At 34.2% G+C, this 9,762-nt stretch overlaps 1 long non-coding RNA gene across 2 annotated transcripts; it reads left to right on the top strand.

Moving 5' to 3' along the window:
• The first annotated feature begins 5,315 nt into the window (after nt 1-5,315).
• LOC121253457 lies at nt 5,316-8,225 on the top strand. Of its 2 annotated transcripts, none has more exons than XR_005938407.1 (3): nt 5,316-5,639; nt 5,740-5,822; nt 8,177-8,225. It is a non-coding gene; the product is annotated as an uncharacterized LOC121253457 (long non-coding RNA). The 2 variants fall into 2 exon arrangements; XR_005938404.1 differs by lacking the exon at nt 8,177-8,225 and adding an exon at nt 6,776-6,825 and having other exon boundaries at nt 5,317-5,639.
• Nucleotides 8,226-9,762: the final 1,537 nt, after the last annotated feature.

Here is a 9,762-nt window from a genome sequence, read left to right as displayed (position 1 = left end):
GGCGTTGGGAGGAGGCTAAGAATCTCCTCCACGACGCCTCTGTAATGGTGGCGCATAAGGCTTTAAAGCCCAGTGGCCGCTGTGGTGATGTTGGTAAAAAAAAAAAGGAAACAGTGAATGGAGGTGGACATCGGCGATGGGAGGAGGCTGGGGACGCCATGCCGTCTTCTCCTCGCCGACAATGTCCACAGTTGTGCCAAACTGAAGGAAGGTTGACTGGCTGGTGTAGCGCTGCTTCGATGAAGAAGAAAGAATGAGGCGTTGCTGTCTAGGGTTTTCAAACCATGAGGATTTGGGCTGTGGGCTAGGTCGTGGGCTTTGGCCCAATCCAAGAAGATGTAAAACTGTAATAAGGGTACGGGCCAGCACAGTGGGCCAGAAATCTAGGCAGCCCCAATAACAGAAAAAAAAATGGGACAAAGAATTGGGTCTGTACAGTAGGCCCGACCTAGGGTCACTTTATGACCAGACCCATGACCTCACCATTGAACAAAGTTTCAGCCCAGGTTACTAGATTGGTCAGGTCCAGATTCAGACCGGTCAAATTATAATATAATATAATATTATTATTTTAATATTATTAATTAAAGAAACTAAAATTTGATTTTTCTTTTATGTACATGTTCTTATTGTTAAATACATGTATGAATTATTTAATATTTATTTTTGGCTTTTATTTAAATTATTGTTATTATGCCATATATAATTGTTTATCCAATATGGGAAAATGATTTACACCAAAATTAAGGAAAATATTGGTTTCCCAAAGATACAAGATTTTCTTAAATTTTGATAAAAAAATTATCAAACTTCATAGTAAGTTGGATATGATGGAGTGAACAATTTGTATGTCACAAGATCTACTCCCTAAGAAGGGTCTTAATGATACTACAAGTTCATCCATCAAATTAAGGTTTGAGTAAACAATTTATATGTCAAGATCTACACCCAAATGAGGGTTTTGAATCTTTTGATGACACTACTAGTTCATCCATTAAAGTAAGTTTGGACGGAACAATTCGTATGTCAGAGTTTACTCCCAAAGTAGAATTATAATTATACAGCTTGTTTATCCATAAAATTTAATACTAGTGAGAACACTTTGTTTATGAAGATCTACTCTCAAAGGAGGGTTTTGATGACATTACTAGTTCATCTATAATTATTTGAATTATAATTATTGTTTATAAGCGTCTAACTCAAAGCATTATGTGACAAAATTTTTCTTGTAGTAAGCGTACCAACGTCATTACATTCATAGACTTCATCTATTCCTGTTTTGAATGACTCTAATTTTGTTAAGTGGGTTGAGCGAGTCAAATTCACTTTAGGCGTCCTTGATCTGGACTCATCCCTTACGAGTCCAAAACAACCACCCATCATTGAGAGTATTAACAGGGATGAGAGAAAATGATTTAAATAGTAGAAAAGATCAAACAAGCTAAGTCTAATATTCATGAGAATTACCATAGTCGAAAATATAAAAAAATTCACTCCCTAGTATTGAGGATGCCCAAATATTTTTGCAAAATGCTAAGGAGAGGTTTCGGTCCGCAGATAAATATTTAGAAGGAACACTAATGACTAGACTTACCACCATGAAATATGATGGAGCTAAATGAATGCAAAAGAATATCCTTGAAATGACAAATATTACTGCCAGATTACAAACCCTGAGAATGAAATTAGAGGAGTCCTTTATTGTACAGTTTATTCTAAGCTCATTGCCACCTCAGTACGGTTCATTTCAGATGCACTATAATTCTATTAAAGATAAATGGAAGGTGAATAAGTTGGCAAGTATGGTAGTTCAAGACAAAGTAAGACTGAAACAACAAGGACATTACTTTGCTAATTTCGTGACTAAAGAAGCTACAAAGAAAAAACACCATTATAGCAAAATGAAACGAACTGGACCATCGAAAGGAAAGGAGCCTGCAAAAGTCAATCAGATTCAACATGACATTAGTAAATACTACTTTTGTGGGAAACATGGACATATGAAAGTTGAGTGTCCAAAACATAAGGCTTGGTTCGAAAAGAAGGGTAAGCCTTTTTACCTTTGTATATTTTGAATCAAACCTTGTAAATGTTCCTACTAACTCTTGGTGGCTAGATTCGGGTGCTAATATTCATGTTTCCATTACCATGCAAGGATACCTTACAAGCCATACACCAAACCCCAGTGAGCGATTTATTTTTATGGCACATGAGAATAAGGCTGAAGTTTTAGCCATAGAAACCTTTCATTTAGTTTTGAGTACCGATCATTGTTTAGACCTTCATAACACAGTTTTTGTGCCTTCTGTGAAGCGTAATTTAATTTTCCTATCCAGACGTTACACTGATGATTATTATTTTTCATTCTATAATGGTAGTTTCAATTTGCTTAGAAACACCTTATCTATTGGTTCTGGGTTTCTTTTCAATAGCCTTTATCAAATTTGCCTCGATAATACATTTGTTAAAAATACATATACCCATCACCATGAAGCATGTATTGAAACTAAAAGAAACATGATAAATGAAAATTCTTATGACTTGTGGCATAAAAGATTGGGGCATGTCTCCAAAGAAAGATTATAGAAATTAGTAAAAGAATGGATATTTCTGCATTTAGATTTTACTAATCTTGAAGTGTGTATGGATTGCATTAAAAGAAAACAAACCAAATATACTAAGAAAGGTGCCACAAGAAGTAAGGAGCTTCTTGAAATAATTCACGCGCACACACACACGCACACGTGGACCATTCTCCACTGAATGTTTTGGTGGAGAAAAGTATTTTATCACATTTATAGATGGTTTTTTACAGTTTGGATATATCTATCTAGTACATGAGAAATCTCAAGTTGTATCCATACTTAAGGTATTTCTCATGGAGGTGGAAAGACAGTTAGATAGAAAGGTGAAAATCATCAGATCGGATTGAGGTGGAGAATACTATGGAAAGTATGACGAATCGGGTCGAAACCCTAGTCCATTCACTAAACTTCTTGAATAGCATGACACTGTTGCACAGTACACAATGCCAGGGACATCACAACAAAACGATGTTGCTGAAAGGCATAATTGGACCTTATTGGATATGGCCAGAAGTATGGTAAATAATTCTACCTTACCCAAATCATTGTGGGATAAAGCCATTAAGACAGAAATGTATATCTTAAACTGAGTTTGGAGTCACCCATCTCAGAATGATAATACCAATGATGAACCACGTTCAGAGTTACCAAAATAGGTAGTCTTACGCAGATCTCAGAGAGATAATAGACCTACTATTTCAGTAGACTATGTGGTGTATCTCCAGGAATCTGAATTTGACATTGGGACAAGTGAAGATCTACTAAGGTTTTCACAAGCCATAAAGAGGAGTGATTCAAGCAAATAGATCGATGCCATGAAAGAAGAATTGAAATCTATGGATTAGAATCAAGTTTGGGATCTAGTTGAATTGCCTGAAGGGTGTAAAAAAGTCGAGTGTAAATGGGTCTTTAAGACCAAACGCAACTCAGAAGGCAACACTGAACGATATAAGGCCAGACTTGTTGCTAAGGGTTTCACTCATAAAGAAGGCATTGATTATAAAGAGACTTTTTCTCCAGTATCTAAAAATGACCATTTCAAGATCATTATGACATTGGTAGCTCATTATGATTTAGAATTACACCTGTGAAAACAATATTTTTAAATGAAAGTTTGGATAAAGAGGTCTACATGGAGCAGCAGAAGGCTACTCAGAAACGGGCAAATGTCACCTAGTATGTAGGCTCAAGAAATCGATATACAGGCTTAAACAAGCCTCCAATAATGGTACTTAAAGTTTAATAATACCATTACTGCTTTTGGATTTAAAGAAAACATCGTTGATCGATGTATATATCTAAAGGTCAATGGGAGTAAATTTATATTTCTAACCTTGTATGTTGATGATATCTTGTTGGCTAGTAGTAATCTTGGTCTACTTTATGAAATCAAGGTTTTTCTCTCCTAGAACTTTGAAATGAAAGATATGGGTAAGGCATTTGATCGGAATCGAAATTTTTTGGGATAAAAAATGAGGACTATTGGGATTATCTCAGAAAAGTTACATAAAAAGAGTTCTTGAGAGATTTGGTATGAAAATTTGTTCATCACTGGATACTCCAATATCAAAAGGTGATAAGTTTAGCCTATCAAAATGTCTTAAAACTGAGTGGGAGTGTAAAGAGATGGCAAAAATTTCTGATGCTTTGATTGTGGAGTACTTGATATATGCACAAATTTGTGCGAGGCCAGACATTAGTTTTGCAGTAGGCATGCTTGGGTGCTATCAAAATAACTCAGGGATGTCTCATTGGAAAGCGGTGAAAAGAATCTTGCGATATCTACAAGGAACTAAGGATTACTAGCTTGCCTTTAGAAGAACTAAAAGTTTGGAGGTAACTGGATACTCAGACTCTGATTTTGCCAGTTGTTTTGATAGCAGGAAATCTATTTCAAGTTATGTTTTCCTGTTGGCTGGTGGAGCGATCTCATGGAGAAGCATGAAGCAAACAATCATTACTTCATCTACAATGAAGACTGAGTTTGTGGCGTGCTTTGAGGCCACAATGCATGGTTTGAGAATATCTATATGATATTCTCTTCAGATGATACCCACAAGATGTCTACTAATGGTCGTGGATATCCTCTAAGGGAAGGCAAATCCTGGTCATAGGTCAGTTGTAATGCCCGAGTCTTACTACGTAGGTCCTTACGTCATTTTATTAATTATTTAAGTTAAATATTTTATAATAAAGATATTTTTTATTACTTTTAATTATTTTATTTTAAGATGAGTATTCTTTATTTTTAAAATATGATTTATTAAAATAAATCAATGATATTATTTTTAAGACTTTGAGATATTTTCCTTTAAGCCATTTAATTTTATTTATTTTGAAAATTGCCCAATTATTCTCTACCATTGGATTGGTAGGTGAAAATCATCATTGAGGTGGATAAATCTCCACCATCCACTTGCTTCCTTGTGATGGAAGGAGGAAATAAAGACCAAAAGTCTTTGTCCCTCCTTAAACTTACGGTGAAAGCCATACAAAGGAGAAAAGAAAAAGATAAAACTAGATCACTTTATCCTATTTCACCCGTAGGAAGCAACCAAGAAAGAAAAGTCTTCATCTTCTCCTCCCAATCTTATGTGATAAGTCTTGACCAAGTCAACTAAAGCCATTTTATTTCTTTCACCCGTAGGATTTCCAAGGGCCAAGACAAGCAAATAAGCTTTGCATCCATAGGCTTCAAAGCAAGACATCAAGCCATTTGACCCACAAGCTTCCTAAGGAAACTATTGCACCCATCGTCCAAGACAAGGCAACAAAAGAGAAAAGAAAAAACTAAAAACTAATCTTAAGGCATTCTATCCTCCTACCCGTTGACCCTCACCCAAGAAAAAGAAATAAAATTTCATCTTCTTTTCCAAGAGCTAACCAATGCACACCTTCCTCTTTTCATCTTCTCTTTTCTTTTCATCTTCAAGAAAATAGGCTCCTTTATCTCCCTCAAGCTTGTGACTCTATAGCAATGGAAGAAGAAAAATATTTTCTTCAAAGCTTGGAACCAAAGCTTGATCTTATCTTCCAAAGGATGAAATATTGAAGGTAATAAACTCTTGGTTCACTTCCTAGCATGATTTTCATATGGATTTCGAATTTCACCATTTCCTTACCCATTGATGTTTTGGTTTTGGGGTTAAAACAGTGCTATCACTTTGTTCTTCATCTACACGGGTTTATCACCAATTGGTCCTCCACTTGTGTTTTGAAAGAAGCTAAGAGCTCAAGGTAAAAATCTTAATTTGATTCATTTGATTTTAGTGTGGTTTTGGAAGCTTACTATGTTGTTTTAGCTTGTGTTTTGATGTAGTTAATTTCCTATATTGTAAATAAATATGTATGTCCTGTTTTTGGCCTAAACCGAATGGTATTATAGTTGTTTTGCTATGTATTTTCCTATATTCGAAAATACCATGTTGTTATTAAACTTGGTTTAATCATAAGTGATGATTAAAGTAATTTTAAATTATATATGTTGGTATCATGTGCCTTGTGTTGAGATTTGGTTGGTAATCTATTTTTAGGATGCTAGAGGTTTGGTTTAATGGTTTTACTTGGTTCTATAATTTTATATCTTGCTTTCAAAGGTATTAAGTGAGTAAAACATAAGCTCGAGTGTTTAAAGGTTTTAAAGTTTCTTAATGGGTAACTTTATTATACTTTATGCTACTTTAATTTTTAATGGGAGATTTTATCTAAACTAATTAATATATTGCTTATGTGAATAAGTTATAGCTTAGTTAGTTTAGATATAAGAGATTAATTGTGCTTGGTATATTATGATATGCAAAGCTATCCAAGTATCCCTAAGCCCATGTCACAGCATGTTTTGATGTAAAAATAGCCCATTTATATTGTCCCTCGTTTGGTTAAATTCTACCTAACCCAAGAGTCAAAAATATATTAAGTTAACCTTCTTATAATGAGGGACTACAAGTTGATTAAAGGTCATGTTCCCTAAGCTTGTTTAGCCTACTTAAGATGCCTAAATCTATTTTAAAAGATCCTTGTTGAGAATTTTCAAATTTTATCTCCTAATGTCTGTAACTCAAAGTGAGCTTGAACCAAAGAGACATTGCTTGAAGCCTATGAATTCTTAGTTATTTTTCATATAAGCTTTTAAAATAACCTTTCCATGAACAGCTAGCATGTCTTAATATTTAAGTTATTTCTTTTGTAAGTCGAGGTGAGGAGTAGTCATTTAGATTAATGTTAAGCATAGAAGGGACGTTAGATTGTAATATCATGGCTTTTTCTTTTTAAAGGGAGGGTTAAAGAATATTGTATGAGTATTAACACGTTTATGGTATTTATTAGAATAGGACCTATGTTGATGATGAAAGTATCGAGGAGCATAGAGGAAAGTAGCTATGACCATGCTTCTTACATCAAGTTCTCCTTATGAAAGAATGTCTCTCTCTTATTGCAAATGTTCTTCTAAAGAAAAGAGTAAATGTATATAATATGTACAAACCCTTTCTTGATAGCCCCTGTTAAGCACACTATCGATTATAATTGTGTGTATGTATATAAGGTAATGCATGCACGTAGGTTCTAAGTCATGGGATTTCCATATATGCTCTCAATAAACTTATTGATTATTCTTATATGTAGTATAGTATGAAAATGTATCTTATTCATAAAATGCATGTGAATCGAAGTAAGAAAGATGATGAAAATGTTTTGATTGCAAAGGAAAGGTAATGAATGTCTCATGCCTTATGCTTCAAATGATGCTTTAAACGAGTTTTAAAATGCCCCTATGAACTGATGCTTTCAATGACGCGAATAAAATGTTTTAAAATATCCCTATGAATTGATGCTTTAAATGATGCGAGGAAAACGGTTTAAGATGTCCCTATGAACTAATGTTAAATTGTCCCTATGAACTGACGCTTTATGGATGCCATGAAAAATGATGTTTAAGCTCATGCTTTAAAAATGATGCTTCTTTATGAATGCACTGTTAAATGAAAAGATGATGTTAAGTTCATACTTTTAAATGACATTTTTCATGAATGAACTTTTAAATGAATTGGACTGAAAAGACTGACATGAATGAATGAAAGAAAGGACTGAATGAATGAATACTTTAATGTATGAAAATACGTAACGGCCATATAAATGAAAAGGGTACCAAAAGAATGGGCAGATTGCAATGCCGGGTAAGTAGTACTGGTAGTGTGCCAGTGCTGCCCCTTGACTGAAAATGGATTCCCAACCTGTGGTCACGGGCGGAATCCAAGTCCGAAGGAAGACCGCTAACCCCAACACACAGGGCGTAATAGTGTGTACCTGCCAAAGAAAGTGAAACGTAAAGTAAAGTTATTTCTAAGAAATATTATGCATGAAAGCAAAGAAATGTTTATGCATGAAAACTAAGAAATGTTTATGCATGGAAGTATGACTTATTTCTTAAACTGTTATACATGAAAGCATTGTCAAGAATTAACAAAAAACAAAAAAATGTTTATGTATGCATGTTTCAAAAGAAAAGAATAGATGCCTAGGATGTTTACTGCATGGTGTACTACTTACTGAGTATTCGACTCACTTTTGTTTTAAATGTTTTAAACGTCCAGGTAATGATGAAAATGCTGGAGAGCAAGGCATTACTGCAGAGAGAGAGGCAGACGCTTAGAATCTTCCCTAACCAGAACAGTTATATTACGAATGATGAGTTATGTTTATGGGTGTTGCTTTTATGTTGGGACAGAGTCTCTTCTTAACTAGAACAGTTATGTTTTTATGAATGTATGGACTCTGAGAGTCTTTTTGGATAAATGTTCGAATAGAATGTCTATTAGGTGTTCTCTTTATTAAATGAGAAATTTAGAGTACACATGTGTCATGTCCATGCCGATCGCATGTTATTCGAAAAAGAAAATGATGAAAAAGAAAGAAAGAAAATGACAGGCATGTAAGTCGCGATCCCGCCCTCTTCGGGGCGGGGTTGTGACAATAGGTCTCCTTGACTTCAAGACCTGCTACTCCTTGACTTCAAGACTTAATTTTGTTGTTCTGTATTGTTATACAACCTCTATTTGAAGTTCTCAACATTTTCATTAAATTTCTCGATCACTGATGCCCTAATTTGTAAACCCTCATTTTTATTCATCCAATAATTATTGGTTATTGTATACCTCGAGACCTACTGCTTTCACAAATTTCGTAGAGCTATTTTTGGGCTTTTTGTGTCTAGTTGAAATAATTTTATTTTAATATTCTTGGAGATTTTGTTTTGGAAATACTCTCAAATTTATAATGGTGTTGGTATGTGGTTGAATTTATTTTCTAGGCAGTAAAAAAACAATAATTTTTCATTTTCATGTTATTGAGTTCTGGAATTTAGTCTTAGGGTTTCATTTTGATATTATTGTGTTCTGAAATTTCAGGCCGAACAAAATTGGGTGTTTTCCTAGTACCAAAAAAAAAAGGAGGAAGAATAATATGTGGGTTTCACTTTGAAGAGGCAAATTATTAATATATTAGGTAAGTTCCTCTTCTTGGTTTTCTCATCCCATAGTTGTAGCACAAAGTATGCATAGATGATTAAGTTCCAAACTAGATCATTTTTGTTTTACTTTAATATGGTATTTGTCTACATTAATGGTCTTATTCTTAGGAATGTGTGCACATGTGAATAGGTTGTCATGCTTATAAATACATATGTGAGTATTATCTATGGGTTGTCATGCTCACAAATACATAGACAAGCATGTGAATGGGTTGTCATGTTTATCTATTGTTTTATGAACTAATTCTATTATATAACTCCTTATAATTTCTTGATGTTGGATATGTTATTATTGCATATTGTTCGAAAATATTTTTTCTCTATATAGCTATATAAATGTGCTTGTAGCATGCTTTTTTAACCACCAGTACAGCTCTCTCCGTGTGGAAAATTTTCTTTTGGGCCGGGGTGGTCATTGATCTCTATATGGTGTGCATTCATCGGCTTTCTATCTTTATTAACTCTCGAATTCAGTTGCAATTACTTTACATGGTTTTATGATTCATATATTCAGTTGATCTCTATATGGTGTGCACTTTTGCCTATACTGATATCTCCTTGCTTGTTCAGAATGAAAGATTGCCATAATTGGCTCATCTCCTGCTGAATTAACGAGCATGATTAGAATAGTATTCACCTCTAAAAACCCCT

This window comes from Juglans microcarpa x Juglans regia, chromosome 1D, assembly GCF_004785595.1.
Source record: "Juglans microcarpa x Juglans regia isolate MS1-56 chromosome 1D, Jm3101_v1.0, whole genome shotgun sequence".
Lineage (NCBI taxonomy): Eukaryota > Viridiplantae > Streptophyta > Magnoliopsida > Fagales > Juglandaceae > Juglans > Juglans microcarpa x Juglans regia.
The sequence above is the reverse complement of the archived record's forward strand: the minus strand, read 5'-3'. Positions and strand labels throughout refer to the sequence as shown.